Source organism: Vipera berus, assembly GCF_964194415.1.
Source record: "Vipera berus genome assembly, chromosome: 9".
Classification (NCBI taxonomy): domain Eukaryota; kingdom Metazoa; phylum Chordata; class Lepidosauria; order Squamata; family Viperidae; genus Vipera; species Vipera berus.
This window is the reverse complement of record NC_138212.1, coordinates 13,011,399-13,029,207: the sequence shown is the minus strand read 5'-3', so window position 1 is coordinate 13,029,207 and position 17,809 is coordinate 13,011,399. Positions and strand designations below refer to the sequence as shown.

Sequence of the window (17,809 nt, the reverse complement as noted above, 5' to 3'; positions counted from 1 at the left end):
CCCCGAGACAAAAATGGGACGATTTTCTCAAGCATCTAGAAAATAACAAACAAGATTCGCACCAAAGAACAAACTTTATGAAACCGAAAGACAGATTTTGGAGCAACATAACCCCAACCAGAGAACACAATGCAGAATTTTTTATTATTATTATTATTATTATTATCATCATTATTATTATTATTATTATTATTATTATTATTATTATTATTATTATCATTATTATTATTAGTAAAGTACTTACAGGACAGTCCATGAAGCAAAAAAGAAAGGCTGTGCAAATGAGCGAGCCATCTGGATAAAGGAGATGGAATGCTCTCTATGCCCAGCAGGGAAATTATGGGATGTTGATAATTATGGCAGCCTCCTTCCTTGGCCCAACTCTTTATTTCTCTTCTGCTAGAGATGGCAGTCCCCTGTTCTTTGATTTGAAACTTGTTTTGTGTGCAGGCTAGTCAATCTGGGGGACCTCTAGTTCTCAGGGTGTCTGCAGAGCATGGTTAAAAAAAAAAGTCAAGATGCTACCACAAAGTTGCAATCAAATACTTGTCTGTTTGGGTTTTTTTTTTAAAAAAATGTTTGTCACCTTGATAGCTCTTTGCCAGCTATCCTTGGAGAGACAAACGTTCAGGCTGATTCCATACCGTGCTAAGTCCAGATATTTGGTTTGGGCTTAGCAACCTTTGTGAATTCAGCCATTGTGAGCTACAAACCATAAATTTGGGCTTAGCGTCTTGCGCAAACTCAGCCAATAGTATTTTGTTTTTTGTTTTTATTATTTTTGCATTTGGTTTTTTCCCCACTTTGTTTTTGACCCTAGTTCAGGGGTAGAATTCTGGGAGTTGAAGTCCACGAGTCATAAAAGAGCCGAGGTTGCCTACCCCTGCCCTAGTTTTAAAACCAACAAAAGGATAAATGTAAAAAAATAAGCAATATTAAAGAATCTTGGCTTGATATGATTTGTGAACTCTACCACACACTTCTGTCTTCCCTAATGTGGCCCTTCCAGGCATCTAGGAAGAGAAATGTAAGAATTTCCAGTTGTTGGAGAAACAAGCTTTAATCAGACATTTTGTGTAAACTGCCTGGTTCAAGAGGCAAAACTGCTCAGGTGGAGGCTGGGGATAAAGTTTTAGAACTCAATCTTGGCAACTTTAAGATATGTGGACTACAACTCACAGAATTCCCCAGCTAGCATGCTTAGCATTCTAGAACAGGGCTTTTCAACCTTTTCACCGATTGTGCCACTTTTAGGATATGGCAACATCCGAGTACCACCAGTCGCCGAGCAAGGTGTCAAAAACCTGATGACCAAAAAAAGAAAGAAAGAAAGAAAAAAGTGATGAAGTACAGGTAGTCCTCGACTTACAACAGTTCGCTTAGTGGCTGTTCGAAGTTACAGTGGCACTGAAAAAAGTGCCCCCCAAGCCACAGCCGAGCAAGACGCCTGCCTGCCCGCCCGGCGGTGCTCTTCCTCCTGTCTGAGGTTTTCATTGTGGTGAGCATTTCTGTTGAGGATGGGCAGCAGGGGTGGGGTGGGGTGTGTTTGGTTTTTATTCTTCCCATCTGCTGGGTGGTTGCAGCAAGTTTTGGTCACTTCACATGACCCTGGGACACTGTGACCATCATAAATATGGATCAGTTGCCAAGCATCTGAATGTAAATCACAAGACCCTGCAGATGCTGCAACATTCCAGCTGATCGGCGATTCTTCTGGCCTCAGCAGAAGCGCCAGGATCAGTGCCGAGCTCCAGCTGGAGCCTGGCGCTGATCCAGGCACTTCCGCTGAGCCCTGACAGCTCCGAAGAAGTGCTGATCCTAGTGCTTCCGCTGAGTCCTGACAGGCCTGCAGCTCCAGCCATCTCTCGCTCAGGCTTGTGCGGTGCTGCCATCGGTTCAGCTCATTCCCCTCCCCTGCTATCACTTTTCTAGGATGGTTGTGTACCACCTGCCAGGTGCCAATGTACCACAGGTGGTACCCATACCACTGGTTGAAAAGCCATGTTCTAGAATTGCCAAGGTTGAGAAACACTGTTTTAGAAAGAGGAGAACTGCATAAACACATTAATAATGCCGTTTGCGGGGGGGGGCGAAAGCCCTAATAAGCAGGTATATACATAGAATGAAGGCTATTGCTAAGCACATTGATTTGTGCTTTAGATTGTAAGCCGCCCTGAGTCTTCAGAGAAGGGCGGGATATAAATGGGATTTAAAAAAAAGTAAAACTAAACACACCACATACAGGTTGCCATGTTGTATGAACCCAACTATTGCGGTATGTCTTAATGTGGCAAGGAACTCAGCTAGCTGTGGCTTAGCCAACAAACTAAACAAGGCTTGGCAGGATCTGTAAGTTAAATCTCAGGGAGAGACATTGTGTTAAATCCAATACACAGGTAGTCCTCAACTCACAACCACAATATAAAGCAAAATTTATTTTGTTAAGTGACACATTCGTTAAGTGAATTTTGCCCCATTTGATGACCTTTTTTGCCACAGTTCTTAAGTGAATCACTGCAGTTGATAAGTTAGTAGCCTGGTTATTAAGTGAATCCGGCTTTCACACTGACTTTACTTTTCAGAAGTTCACAAAAGTTGATCCCATGACCCTAGGATACTGCAACCGTCATAAATATGAACCAGTTGCCACACATCTGAATTTTGATCACATAATCATGGGAGTGCTGCAAAGGTCCTAACTCTGAAAAACGGTCATAGGTCGCATTTTTCAGTGCCGTTGTAACTTTGGACGCTCACTAAACAAACTGTTGTAAGTCGAGGATTACCTGTACTGTCAAGGGATAAAGGGAACCTAACCCAGACCTTACATTTCAAGATGATTATGAAACAGAAATGTACTTTCTTTATAACTTTCCTGAAAGAGAGGAAATATAATGCCAAAGGTGAAAAATTCCAGTCTTGGGGAGGGCTAGATGCACACCCCTCCCCTTTCTGCATTCTTTCTTCCTGGTTTTTTTTCCTTTTTCTTTAGAAGGGCCTTTCTCTCATTCCCTTCCCATCTCCAAATTAGCCCGGGAAAGATGCCCGTTATTACCTGCCACTGGATAATGATTATAATTAGGTGGCTCTCTGCCACCAGCCAAGATCTGACGAGCGGAGCTGCACCCCAGCCGAGCCGGCACACTGCAAAACACAGGAGCGATAAAGGTGTCAAAGAAAAACAACGCTGGGAAGCAGCTCGGAAAGGGCAGGAGCTGAAGGCGCTTTGATTATCTTCTGCAGTGGGTCTTTGCACTGGAGCATCTGGATTGAAAGACAGACACAAAGCAACTGGCTCACCCCAAATGCGAACCGGATCTGTTAAGGGAGGGAGCGGCTGGAGCAGAGACAAACACTGTTCAAGCGGAAGAACTGTGCCCGAAGATTATTGATTGCGCTTCGCACATCAAAATACAAGGGAGATAAAAAGGAGCTTTACAGGGCCTACTAAACACAAAGCGAGCTGTTCCCTTCACAAGTTGTGTGAAGAAGGTAGCTATTGTGGCTTGCGAATCCTGGCTTGTGGATGAGCAGGCAAATCCAGCCAGCCAGGGCAAAATAATAACAACAACAACAATAATAATGATAATAACAGTTGATTGATATCGCTGTACTAGGAGATGCCAGAGTCGAAGAAAAAGAACTGGAAAAAATTATGAAATACCACGACCTGGCCATCGAAACTGCACGATTATGGATGAAATTCGTAACAGTGATACCCATTGTCATCAGGGCACTAGGAACTATGTCCAAAAACTTTGCAAAACACATCAAGAAATTGCAGCTTCCTGCAATAACTCCAGCAAAGCTACAAAAAACTGCACTACTCGGAACATCTTACATTTTAAGGAGATACCTGGTTGATACCTAGGATGCTGGCAGCAACCCATGTCAACCATTAGTGCCAGTCAATTTGAGTGTTCTGTTGACTGAGTTTCATGTTTTATGAATAAAAGTTTTATTATAATAATAATACAATGCAAATCCAGTTGAAGCTATGCTTAGCCTCAACTCAAATGGGGTCCTGTGAATGGATGTTTCCAGAGATTCTGAGATATTTTTTTTTTAATTCCAGCATAGACTGGATGACCGGTTCATAGTCCATCTGAAAAAAAATGGCTTACTGATATGAATGTGTGCTGCCTCTGGACACTGCTTTATCATTACAGCCCAGTAACATGAAATTTTTTTCCAACAGCTGTTCTCACTCTGTCACCTGCAGCTTGTCGGAGACGAAGACCGATATGTTTACCAAAAGCTAAGCCAGGACTTGATTTAATCATGGTTTGTTAAGCAGGGTGAGACTAGGTTTGGGCACTCTGGCAAACCAGAACTAAACAACTACATGATGGCTTAGATTTAGAATGAAGATGTTTGACATGGGACCTTCCAGGATCTCCAAATCTCATTCTCACAAGAATAATTCCCAGTGCAACCAAAGAGGGAATTCTTAAACAGATTATGGGAGAGGAGAGGCTTTTTACAGATTACGTTTGATTTTAATTCTGTTTTAAAGGAAATAGAAATAAAATCAACTTTAGCCGTGTCCTGTTCCTCGGTTTGCCTTCCTCCCATAATTCTGCCAGGCCCCAGATGGTATCCCAAACGTTCCCCACAGGAGAAAAACAACTGGCACGGGATGGGAAGAGTGGGTGTATGAAGAATATCTCTTCCTGGTCTAGAATAGTATTTCTTTTTTCTTTTTTAAAAAGGGCTCCTGGGTTGTGTTAGCTTCCCAAGCCAGCTTGGGGAATAGAGCTCTGCTCAGGCAGCCATCCTGCTCTCTTTTATAAAAAATTCACTGTTTCATGTACTTTTGATCAACGAAACCCTGCTTTTTCGTCACTATCGCGCCAAGGGAGAACAAGGGAGGCATCAGATTTGTGGGCTACCCACAAGAACAGTGTTTCTCAATCTCAGTTACTTTTAAGATGCATGGACTTCAACTGCAGAATTCCCTAGCCAGCTGGATGTGGGATTCTGGGAGTTGAAATGCATGCATCTTAAAGTGGCCGAAGTTGAGAAACTCTGCACTTGAAACGGGAGGGTTGTGTGAATTGCTCCCCTCGGATGAGTATTCCCTTGTAGACATCTGTCTGTGAAACTCTTGAGGTTTAATCAGAGGTAGACTTCATGCCTTGTATAGGTAGTCCTCAACATACAACCATTCATTTAGTGGCCATTCAAAGTTATGAAAGCACTGAAAAAAGTGCCTTAAAACCAGTCCTCACACACAACCACTGCAGCCTTCCCACAGTCACATGATCAAAATTTGGGCACCTGGCAACCAGCATGCATGTATGATGGTTGCAGTGTCCCAGGGTCACATGATCTCCATTCTCAACCTTCTCAGTTGCCTTTTGACAAACAAAGTGAACGAGGGAAGCCAGATTCCCTTAACAGCCAGGGTGATTCGCTTAACAACAAAAGCAAAAAGGGTCCTAAAATCAGATGCGACTCTTTAAACAGCCATTTCACTTAGCAATGGAAGTTCCAGTCCCACTTGTGGATATAAATCAAGGACTACCTGTACTCAGCCTTTTCACATTTGGTATGGCGGTATTTGAACATACTTTGTAAAGCTAACCATGGAGGTTATAAATTCTGGGTTTGGGTTTAGAATTCCATGGGCATGCAGTCAATGATGCTTTGTTCCAAACCATAATTAAAAAAACTGGCCGGATCATGTACAATCTATATACAACCCAACACAGCCATGTTTAATTGAACCGTGGTTTATTGAATCAGCTCATTTTTTCTGAGTTTGCATGTCACATGATTGCGTTCATCTATCATTTTTGTATAGGCCAGTTACAAATCTAACAGCTGCATTCACCCAAAAGAATAACCTTCCTTAATTTTAGTCTTGTTCAGAGGTTGTATATGCGGTGTGTATAAATATGACTTAGTGTGTTTAACGTATTGAACAAACCCAGAAGACAGATTAACTCTGTAACCAGATTTAGCATGCTGTGTGAACCAAGCCACCAAATTATCAAGTAACCACAAGAGTTTTGCTTATAGAAAACCCTAAGCTAGGAATGTAGCTGGCTAGTTTGCGATTCATGCCATGCAGAAATAGCCACAGTTATTTATCTTGCCATCCAGTCTCCTTGATTTTGTGTTATAAAATATTAGTATGCATATCCACCCCTCAGGAAAAAGAATGGGAAAAGTATGATTATCTTGCTGACACTAGAAATTTGGTTTGCGCCAAGGTGTAGCTCAGTGCAGCCCTTTCAGCATCTTCACCTGTGCAAGGTAGAACTCTGGGGAACAACAAGTTGCATTTCATTCCAGAACGGGAAGAGCAAAGGACCAAGACCTTGGATTTGGAACAGTAGCAGAAGAAAAGAGGTGACTTTGGTTTGTGCTGGAAGGAACAAGACAATGGCTGGGGAGAAAAACACCACCCCATGAAATCACAATTGATGGGATTTCAATGTTTTTCTCTTGAGGATGGGTTGGTGAGTGGGAGACAAACAGATTAGTGGCATCTTCAAGAAGACAACCTAAAGTCACGATGACATTAAGTTGCTTATTCTGAAAAGGAGAATAAATTTAACCAGAAAGGCAATGAATATTGTTTTGAAAATTGGTAGGATTCACTCACAGCTTGCTGTTTTCCTTTCCCTGCCTTTTTATCCAGAGCATCAAAGCAATTTGAAATGTAGATTGATGCCTATTGTCGTCATCCTTCTCCTCCTCCTCTTGTTGGTAAACACTTTGCACAAGTTTTTATTTGCATAAAGTCTGTTGGAACACAGGCAGTCTTAGGGCCGGGTGAGACAGTTCAGTCATTTAAAATCCTGGACAAAATGGTCTTTCAAGGGCTGCTCAAGATGGTGACCAAAGATCAGCTTGCAAATCCCACTGCTGTGTGTTGTGTGTGTGTGTGTGTGATTGTTTATATAACAAGAATGCGTCATTCTACAATTGACTGGCATTGTAAAAATTCTTAAAAGGCTCCTGTTCTTTTCATACACTTCTATGCATACCAACGACAAAAGCATCCACCAGCCCAGCAGCTGCAGAAGGTAATTCTCGTGCTTTAAGATCACAAGAGACATCTAATATTTTGCACAGCAGGCATGGAGAACCTGTAACCCACTGACCCTGGAGAAAGCCTCTTTCCACGTAGCCTCAGAAATCACTCCTTACCACATTGCCAAAGTGAGACTTTTCGCCATTAAACATTTACCAGCCCTTTTATACCACATGCTGGTAAATCTGGCATCTCCGTGGACCCTCCGGAGCAGGGGTCTTCAAACGTGGCCCTTTTATGTAAAAGCACATTTTCCTTTGCCCTACAAAAGCACGAGTAGCTTCCGCTAGACCAGGGGTAGGCAACCTTGGCTCTTTTATGACTTGTGGACTTCAACTCCCAGCGTGCCTGGCTGAGGAATTCTGGGAGTTGAAGTCCACAAGTCATAAAAGGGCCACGTTTGAAGACCCCTGCTCCAGAGGCAACACTATGTCCTTGGACACTTCACCAAGTTCCCTGCCACCCTGGGTTTTTTATGTACAGGTATTCCTTCACAACTGTTCATTTAATGACCGTTCAGAAAAGTTGCAATGTCACTGAAAAAAGTGACTTACGACCATTTTTCACACTTACGACCATTGCAGCATCCTCATGGGTCATGTGATCAGAATTCAGATGCTTGGCAACTGGCATGTTTTATGATGGTTACAGTGTTCCCGGGATCATGTGATCCCCATTTGCGACCTTCTGACAAGCAGAGTCAATGGAGAAGCCAGATTCACTTAACAGCCATGTTACTATCAATTCACCCACTCAGCAACGGTGGCAAGAAAGGTCATAAAATGGGGAAAAACTCAATTGTCTTGCTTAGCAATGGAAACTGTGACTTAAGGATTACCTGTAGCTATTTCTCCTCTCAAATGTAGGGCTGAGTTCAGGTAGTCCTCAACTTATAACCATTCATTTTCAGTTGCAACAGCACTGGGAAAAGTGACTTAAGAACGGTCCTTCCACTTATGACCATCGCAGCATTCTTACAACCACATGATTAGAATACGGGTACTTGGCAACCAGCGTGAATTTCTGACAGTTGCGATGTCATAATCCCAGGGTGGCGGGATTGCCATTTATGACCTTTTCCGGGGGACTTCTGACAAAGTCAAAGGGGAAAGCTGGATTAACTGATAGTAAGATTCTGACATTCTGCTTAGAACGGTGTACTGATTAAAGCATTAAATTAGAAGTGGGGAACTCAGAGTTGTAGACTGGCCTGAGATCCACGGCTGTCCAACCTTGTCAACTGTAAGACTTGTAGACTTCAACTCCCAGAATTCCCCAGCCAGCTGAATGAATTATGACTGTGTGATTCATTTAATGACTGTGGCAAATAAGTTCTTAAAATGATTCAATGACTGCATCACTTACTACTACTACTACTACTACTACTACTATACTACTAAAGTTGGAAGGAACCTTGGAGGTCATCTAGTCCAACCCCCGGCTCAGGCAGGAAACCCTATACCAGTCTCTTCTTAAAAACTTCCAGTATTGGAGCATTCAAAATTTATGGTGGCAGGTTGTCCCACTGATTAATTGTTCTACCTGTCAGGAAATTTTTCCTTAGTTCTGGGTTGCTTCTCTCTTTGATTAGTTTCCATCCGTTGCTTCTTGTCCTGCCTTTGGGCGCTTTGGAGAATAGCTTGACTCCCTCTTCTTTGTGGCAACCTCAAATATTGGAAGACTGCTATCATGTCCCGCCTCGTCCTTCTATTCATTAAACTAGACTTACCCAATTCCAGCAACTGTTCTTTATATGTTTTAGCCTCCAATTCCCTGATGATCTTTGTTTCTCTTCTCTGTACTCTTTCTAGAGCAGTGATGGCGAACCTTTTAGAGACTGAGTGCCCAAAATGCAACCCAAAACCCACTTATGTATCATCAGGTGCCGGGTGGGCATGGCCCATTGGGTGGGTGTGGCCCATAGGGTGGGCGTGGCTGCAGTGGTAACTGCAGACTGGGTGGGACTAAAAAGTTCAATCAATTCCAACTTTGCGGGGGGGGAAATTTCCCGCGAGAAGTTTAAATTTATTGATTGAAACTTTTTTTTGCACACGGCGGCAGAGGCCTAGAATGAAAACGTGTTATAAAACCCAGCTGAAAGCCTAGGATTGGGGCGACGGCACGTGTGCCCACAGAGAAGGCTCTGCATGCCACCTGTGGCACACATGCCATAGGTTTGCCACCACAGTTCTAGAGCCTCAACATCTTTTTTACATTGTGGTGACCAAAATTGGACGCAGTTTTCCATGTGTGGCCTTACCAAGGCATTGTAAAGTGGCATTAACACTGCACGTGATCTTGATTCTATCCCTCTGTTAATGCAGCCTAGCACTGTGTTGGCTTTTTTGGCAGCTGCAGCACACCGCTGGCTCCTATTTAAGTGGTTGTCCACTAGGACTCCAAGATCCCTCTCACAGTTGCTACTATTGAGCAAGGTACCACCTATACTATATCTGTGCATTTGATTTTTCTTGCCTAAATGTTACTTTTTTCACCATTACTGACGGACGTTCTGGTCCCAACTGCGGTCGTAAGTCAAGGACTACCTGTAATGGGAACCTGAGTGGCAAGGAAGTTGCAAAGAGATGATGGTACTGTACAATGGGCAGAACACCGCAGCCTGTTGGCCACCAAAGAAGTATGAGAACACCACTCCGAAAGTCTCAGCCCAGAAGGAATGAGAATTGGTAGGGAAAATAAAGAAAAAAACACAGGAAAATCTCTCTCTCTCTCTCCCTCTCTCTCTCTCTCTCTCTCTCTCTCTCTCTCTCTCTCTCTCTCTCTCTCTCCCTCTCTCCCTCCCTCCCTCCCTCCCTCTGCCAGGCTAGGGAAAAAAACCTGTTTATTTTAATGATATGTATCATGAGCTGAGCCTTCTTCCCCCACTCCTGCGTCCTTGCTGGAAAGGAACTGCCAGGCTGCGGTCAAGTCACCTCCTCTAGGGAGGAGAAGAGGACGGGAATGATTGTAGAGTCACGTCAGCAGCTGCAGTGATGGCACAGCTAGATCATTTTAGACCTCAGCCTTAATGGCCTTCTGCCCCCCCCCCTCCCTGGTCTTAAATGGCCAAGTGCCTGATTTCGGCTCTGAAGCACAGACTTTTTCTTCTCGCCAACCTGCCCTCCCGCCATTCTGCACTTCGCAACCGCTGCTCCGTTTGATTAAGTTAGAGCAAAAACCGAGAAGGCTCACCACGCCTGATTGGACGGGGGGGGGGGAGGAGGAGAAAAAGGGAAGAGTGCGCTCGCTCGCACTGGGCCAGTTTTGCATTTTTCAACTGTGCTTTAATCTTAAGGGCAGGACTGAGATGGAGTTCGCTTCCGCCAAGCTGCTGCTGGCCCAGAACCTTTTATTTGGGAGTAAATTAAATTAATTTGGGAGCTCGTAGCAGGAAAGGCTCAGAAAATCTGCTTCCAAGGAGGAGGTTCTCAACAATACAGATTTTTTACAAAAGCCACCTGATATGCAGCATCTCCCCCCCCCACCCTCAAGACAATTTCCATGTTAAGCAAAATAGAAGTAAAAGGCAGGGAAACTCTACCCATTTCTGCAGGTAAGGCAGGGTGAGAGCACAAAACAAGTCCCACTTGGAAGCATCTTTTCATTTAAAGTAGTTCTACCTCATTTTTTTTAAAAAAAATCTATGCCTCTTCAACTTGCACCTCATCTGCAATCTTACCTGTATGGAACTTTTTAAGATTAAAAAAAGCGCGCCCATTCTTCTTCAACCAATCTTCTCAGCCCCACTGCTGACTGTTTCTCCATTCTCTGTCCTGGTTCATGTGGTGGAAAAGACAGGGTGCATTGTGTGTGTGTGTGTGTGTGTGTGTGTGTAGCAAGAGGCAGCTGGTCTGATAGATGTTCAACTATCTCTCCTGCCCACAGAAGTGGAAGGAAAAGTCAAATGAGAAATCAGGGGAATCTGAGAAAGAGGGAAGGAGGGGGAGAGGGAGAGGGGGAAGGAGAAGGGGAGGGGGAGAGAGGGAGAGAAAAGGGGAGGGAGAGGGGGGAAGGAAAGGAAGAGGGGAGGGAGGGGGAGAGAGGGCAGGAGAGAGGGAGGGGAGGGGGAGAGATAGAGTAGGAGGGAGAAGGGGCGGGAGAGTGGTGAAGGGTGAGGGAGAGAGAGGGAGAGGGGAAAAAGGGAGGGGGAGAGAGAGGGAGGGACGGAGAAGAAGAGGGGAGAGACGGGGAGGGAGGGTGTGAGGGTGTGGGGGAGGGCAGGAGAAAGGGAGAGGAACGGGGAGGGAGAAGGGGAGGGGATGAGAGGGGTAATGGGGAGGAGGAGGGGAGGAGGGAGGGAGGGAGGGAGAAAGAAAGAGAGGGGTGGCTTCTGCAGCTTCTGTTCAGCTGTCCGTGTGCTTCCTTTTGAGCAATTCTCTTGCAGAAGGTTTTCCCATTCCCCCTTTTTTGTGCTGTCCAGATTTGGCTCTCTGAATAGGCATGCGTTTTGCCTATTCCTGCAGGGCACAACTGTACATAGGGAGGTCGTCCTTGGCTTACAGCCACAGTTGGGAGTGGAAATTTGGTCACTCAGCAAGGCGGTAGTTGAGTCATGTCCAATTTTACAACATTTTATGTGATGCAGACGAGTGAACCCTGAGCCCAAATTCGGACGGTGTGGGGTGGAGGTGAGGGGTGGATGGATATTTTTTTCATTCCATCTATATCAAGTGATTCTTTGCCACCCAAAAGGTTACCAGTAAATGGATAGATTTTTTTGTTTTGTTTTGTTCTGCCAGAAGTCTGCACTGCTTGGAATTAGGCCGGGAGCTGCCGCTGGCTGTGAAGCCGTGTCTGAACGTCCACACCAAGCTAGGGGCAAATGGCCCTTTCTAGGATTGATCTTTGGCCACATTGGGGGAACAGGCCGGGGGCACACACAGCCAGTAGCCTACGTTGCTCGCGAAGCCCTGAGCGGGGTTCTTTGGAGCTTCTTCAAAAAGTGTCATCAAATTAAAATCTTTAAACGTGACAGAGAGAAGATGAAATGATTAAATATCCAGGTAGCAATCATATTAACTCTAGGTAATTAATACAGTTAATACACTAATACATATTAACTGTCTTTAATTACAGTTCCATTTAAATGGAGTGCATTTTAATGTTCACCCCAGCCCCCTGAACTTTGGGGAAAAGTTGACACCTTTCAGCTTTTTTACAAATAAGGGTCCGTGGGAAGGGTTGTTCCAATGATGTGTTGTGCAAAATCTGTTGCAGAGAAACTGACAGTAGCTCATTAAGTCGGTTGGTGGTACCTTCAGTCATTCCTACCAGAGCTAAATAGGCCTTGTATTTCAAGATTGCAAGACGTCATGAGGGAAGAGGCTGTATCCCAATCCCAAACTTCTACCACAAAACTACGGCCCGTTGTCGGAAATCAAAGCTCTCCATTTAACCTAATATTGAAACCGGAATTTAAATACTCTCTTACCTTGCCCTTGCATGAATGCAAAAAGCTACTCTTGGGTCCCCCTCTGCTTCCTGGACCAATCAGAAGACACGCCCCATTCCTTTTGCATGTTGCATGATTGCGTCTTCATGACAAAGTATTTGGGCCCCAACCTGAAGAATTGTCAAAAACATCTCTTCTTAGTCAGGGTCAGGAGGAAAAGAATCAGGAGGATACTAAGTGGCAGTTCAGAAGATTTATTGCTTAAGCCTATGGATAAGAATCTACTCAACTAAAGTTCAGTACTAAATTGGCACCAGGCAGTGGTGGGATTCAGCCGGTTTCGGCAGAACTACTAGATAAATTTTGCTGAATTCGGAGAACCGGCTTAATGCACAGTGCTTCTGGAAGTCCAGTCTAGACCTCGGAGGTCTGGAGGAGGCCTCCCAAGCTTAGAACACCAACTGGAAGTGCATGGATGCCACTTCTGGATGTCCGTTCTAGGCCTGGGAGGCCTGGAAGAGGCCTCCCAGGGCTAGAACGGCCTGCCGGAAGTGCATGGATGCCACTTCCAGAAATCTGTTCTAGGCCTCAGAGGCCCAAGCCTGCATCCAATAAGAGAATCGGTTGTTCAGGTATTTGAATCCCGCCATTGGCACCAGGTAAGGGTCAATGGAATTCAGGAGGGGTTGGACTTGGATCGTTTGTGGGAACGTAACGACTCTAGGCTGATGACTTGTTTAACTTCGCCTCCAGCTCTGCCTGCTTTCTCCTACAGTCAGGAACTGATGAAAGCTGTTTTTTTGTTTATTTATTTTATTTATCTATTTATCTATATCCATCTTTATTGTTTTTATCAGTGCTTTTTTTGTAAAAGAAAAAGGTGCCGGAACTTACACATGTCATACAACCCACCTTGCCTACCCTACAAGGTTCCATCCAAAAAAGGTGCCGGAACTTCGTTCTGAGCGTTCTATGAGAAAAAAAGCCCTGGTTTTTATAAATAACTCAAAGCAGCGACCATACCTAACACACCTCCCTCCTTCTATTTTCCGCACAACTACAGGGAAAGCTAAACTGACAGTGAGTCCCAGTTAAACCCTGGTAAGAGACCCAAGTCCAGCATTCCTTGAAGTCCATTGACTCTTATCTGGTGCCAATTCACCTTGACCATCAGTGGCTCAGACTCTTGTGTATAGAGAGCATGAAATAAACTTGTAATACTGTTGAACTCTCTCCTGGTTTCGGACTTCTTGCACCTGACAACAACAACCCTGTGAGGTAGATTGGGGAGAGAGAGAGAGAGAGAGAGAGAGAGAGAGAGGGAGGGAGGGAGGGAGGGAGGGAGGGAGAAGAGAGAGAGAGAGAGAGAGAGAGAGAGAGAGAGAGAGAGAGAGAGAGAGAGAGAGAGAGAGAGAGAGAGAGAGAGAGAGAGAGAGAGAGAGAGAGAGAGAGAGAGAGACTGGCCCAAAGTTATCCACCTGGCTTTCAGGCCTAAGGCAAGACTAGAACTCTTACTTTCTAGCCTAGAGCCTTAACCAAACCTAGACCAAACTGGCGCTATAAAATAGGTATCTATAATACTCCCTACTGTACAAAATTTGTTGTTTGTGTGCAGACCCCGTTAGGCTACTCTACAACCAGTGTGGTCTAAGAAAAGTTCTACATCCCTGATTCTAAAGCCACATTGGATACCCGAAGCCACTGTGGACAGCTGAAGCCAATTCCCAAACCAAAGCCATGCCTGACTAGCATTCACTACAGAAACAAACCCCACACAATTGAAGATATGGGACGCCTGGATGGGAATTACTGCAGCTGACCAGCCAGTGTGACTGGGAAAGGAATGGGAGAGCTGACATAAACAATCAAGAGCTAGCAGGACAGTTTTTTGGCAGCTTATCTCATAAAAGGCAACTTGGCCCAGGTGGCCAGAAATCCAGAAAAAGCCTTTCCAATCAAGCAATGTCCTAATTAACTCAATATAAATGAGGGTTGGAAATTCCTCTTAGTTCTCAAGATTCTGTATTTACCCCAGATATTAAAGAGGCCTGAGATTTTCTGTCATCCTGGCTGCCTTGGTCTTGCCCAACTGCATGGGACTTGCCATCTTGCAAGTCTATTTTACACATAATCTATCAGAGTACAGCGCAGTACTACAGTATGGTAACAGTAAAGCGTTAGATTGAATATGAAGCTGCAGCTGATGATCACAATAGTTAAGTCTCTACAGCTAGTCCTCCACTTACGACCAATTGCTCAGCAACCATTCAAAGTTACCATGGATTCCCAAAAGCTTTCATACTTCCAATGATCCCCCTCCCATACTCGTGGGATTGTGGCTACTCTGCAACCAACCCACATTTGTGGCTGTTTGCTGTGTCCTGTGGTCATGTGATTGGATTTATGATGATTTTTGCCAGAAACTGGTGTTTACTCCTGGTTTCTGGCCCCAAACCAGCCCAGAGCAAACAATGGGTTTGCTTAATGAGGACAAGGTTTGCTTAATAATTGTGGACTTGACATTATGACCACAGTGTTCACTTAATGACTGCCATGAAGAATGTCGTAAAATCATCTGATTTATATGATATTCCCGCTTTATGATCATCGGTGTCTTACAATGGTAATTGCCAGTCTCAGTAAAGGTCATAAATCAAGGATTACCTATATTCTTTAACTTTTCAAACTCCATAAAACAACCCAGAAAATTAAAACAAAACACATCCCCGCAGCATTTCCCACCTGTCCTCATCCCAGTTGGCCCTTCCTGGATGCCTTGTCTAACCTAAGTGGGCCTCTCCTCTGATGTTGCCTGGGAACTAAGGGCTAGCAAAGTCTTCAGGAAAGAACTTTCTTTGTTCTTGAATGCTTCAGGCTACTTTCTTTAAAAGTCTGGAATTCCCCCTTTTCTGACTGTGGAATGTGACACCCACGGAAGTTGAATATAAACACCCAGGTGCCCTTCAAGTTTTGACACCTAGAAGTTGCCGGAAGCTGGGGTGGTGCAAGACAAGAGATTTAACAAATTAACCTTTGGAAATATAGGTGAAATGTAAACTGATCGGAGATGTTATAGGTAGATGTCATAAGATAGATAAGCAGTATAGTATTTTTTATAAGATATGAAATATGAAAACATTGGGATGGTGTATCTAAATGGAAAATCTGGATATTTAGATGATTAGTACTGAACAAATTATGACTGATAAGAATTGTTTGAATATTAAGGGGAAATTAAGCTTAAATAACAACTATGAGAATAGGATATATGGTGAACTAATAAGATTATTTTTATAAAAATAACGTAAGTTGATAAGAAAAAATGTCATACAGGGACGTTATTTGTACAAACATGAAAAAAAAAAGTTTATATTTAACCATTTATGCATTGAAAATATTAAGAATGAATTTGTTTAAGGTTGAAGGAGAATACTATTGGGAGAAGGGAAGGTCAAAGAAATACACAATTAATATACTGATTGTGGAATGGCAAAAATTATTACTATTAACTAACTACTATTGATTGCTTTTTTTCCAAAATATATGAACCAAGACAACACGCTGTACACTAGGCACTAAGGGCTGTTATTGTAAAAAATCAATAAAACATTGCTAAAAAAAGAGAGAGAGAGATACAGCTGGCAGGAGATTCTGCTGATGGATTTGATTTATTTAGCAATATTACAAAGACACTAGAATTCTCAGCCTTCTCTTATCCAGAGAAAATTAAACCCTGCAATGGTATGCCTGGATTAATGAAGGAAGAGCACATAAACTTGCCTAGGTTCATATACAGGTAGTCCTCAACTTACAACAGTTTATTTAGTGACTGTTCAAAGTTACAACAGCACTGAGAAATGTGACTTATGACGGTTTTTCAGTTACGACCTTTGCAGCATCCCCATGATCACGTGTTCCAAACTCAGATGCTTGGCAACTGGTTCGTATTTATTTATTTATTTATTTATTTTAATCCCATTTATATCCCGCCCTTCTCCGAAGACTCAGGGCGGCTTACAATTTAAGCACAAACCAATGTGCTTAGCAGTAGCCTTCATTCTATGTATATGCCTGCTTATTAGGGCTTTCATACACCCCCCAAGCGGCATTATTACAAAGTCAGCTTAATTGCCCCCAACAATCTGGGTCCTCATTTTACCTACCTCGGAAGGATGGAAGGCTGAGTCAACCTTGAGCCTGGTGGGACTCGAACCTGCACTAATTGCAGGCAGCTGGTGTTACTTAAGGAGGCATTAGCCCACTGCTCCACCAAGGCTCCTTATTTATGACCATTGCTGTGTCCCAAGGTCATGTGATCACCCTTTGCAGCCTTCTGAAGAGCAAGGTCAATGGGAAAGCCAGATTCACTTAACAACTGAGTTAATAACTTAACATTTTTTTTTAATTTTTTTATTTTAATTCCATTTATATCCCGCCCTTCTCCGAAGACTCAGGGCAGCTTACAAGCTTAGCAGTAGCCTTCATTCTATGCATATGCCTGCTTGTTAGGGCTTTCACACACACCCCCAAGCGGCATTATTACAAAGTCAGCTTATTGCCCCCAACAATCTGGGTCCTCATTTTACCTACCTCGGAAGGATGGAAGGCTGAGTCAACCTTGAGCCTGGTGGGATGCGAACCTGCACTAATTGCAGGCAGCTGGTGTTACTTAAGGAGGCATTAGCCCACTGCTCCACCAAGGATCTCTTGATTGCAATGATTCACCTAACAACAGTGGCAAGAAAGGTTGTAAAATGGGGCAAAGCTCACTTAACAAATGTTTCACTTAACAACATAAATTTGGAGCTCAGTTGTGGTCGTAAGTCGAGGACTACCTGTAATATACTAAGCCATAAGTGGTTGGCTTGATTTAGCACTGGGGTCTTAGCAGAGAAGCCTTGGGCAGGTGGGTTAAAGAGATCCAAGATGGTCAGAGAGTTTCAAATGGCTCTTGCTTAATGTATTGTGCCAAATGAGTTGTACTTTGGGGGCTTAATGAGTTGTGTGAACTCAGCCAACATCTGGGTTGCTTAGGAACTTTCCTCTTAAAAAGCGCCCCACTTTCTCTTTTATCAGGATGGGCTTTTCGTGGCAAGGAGGAGATACTCTCCTTGTATTGCTCAGGGGGTTGAGAAAGCCCAATAATTGCTCTCACTTGACAAAATTCCCAGTAACTCAGATTTCTTCTTCACTGTCTTCCACCTTCTTTCAGCGATAGCCAATAATAATATAATTCTTTTAATCCTTCCCCTTAGGAACTGACATCGGTGCAGAGATAGGAAGCATTAAGGAGCTTTGGTCTCCCTTAGGAATCCTAGCAGTTTAGGCACCTGTGACAAATAAATATGTAAGTTTCCTTCGGGCCTTCTCTC

The 17,809-nt window shown here is 43.8% G+C and overlaps 2 long non-coding RNA genes across 2 annotated transcripts; one reads left to right on the top strand and one right to left on the bottom strand.

Moving 5' to 3' along the window:
• Positions 1 to 242: 242 nt before the first annotated feature.
• On the bottom strand, positions 243 to 6,793 carry LOC308671908. Its single transcript, XR_014027303.1, has 3 exons — positions 6,614 to 6,793; positions 3,056 to 3,144; positions 243 to 487 (listed from the first exon to the last, which is right to left on the bottom strand). It is a non-coding gene; the product is annotated as an uncharacterized lncRNA (long non-coding RNA).
• LOC308671909 lies at positions 6,319 to 13,539 on the top strand. The gene is made up of 3 exons (XR_014027304.1): positions 6,319 to 6,357; positions 6,650 to 6,717; positions 13,501 to 13,539. It is a non-coding gene; the product is annotated as an uncharacterized lncRNA (long non-coding RNA).
• The last annotated feature ends 4,270 nt before the right edge of the window (positions 13,540 to 17,809 follow it).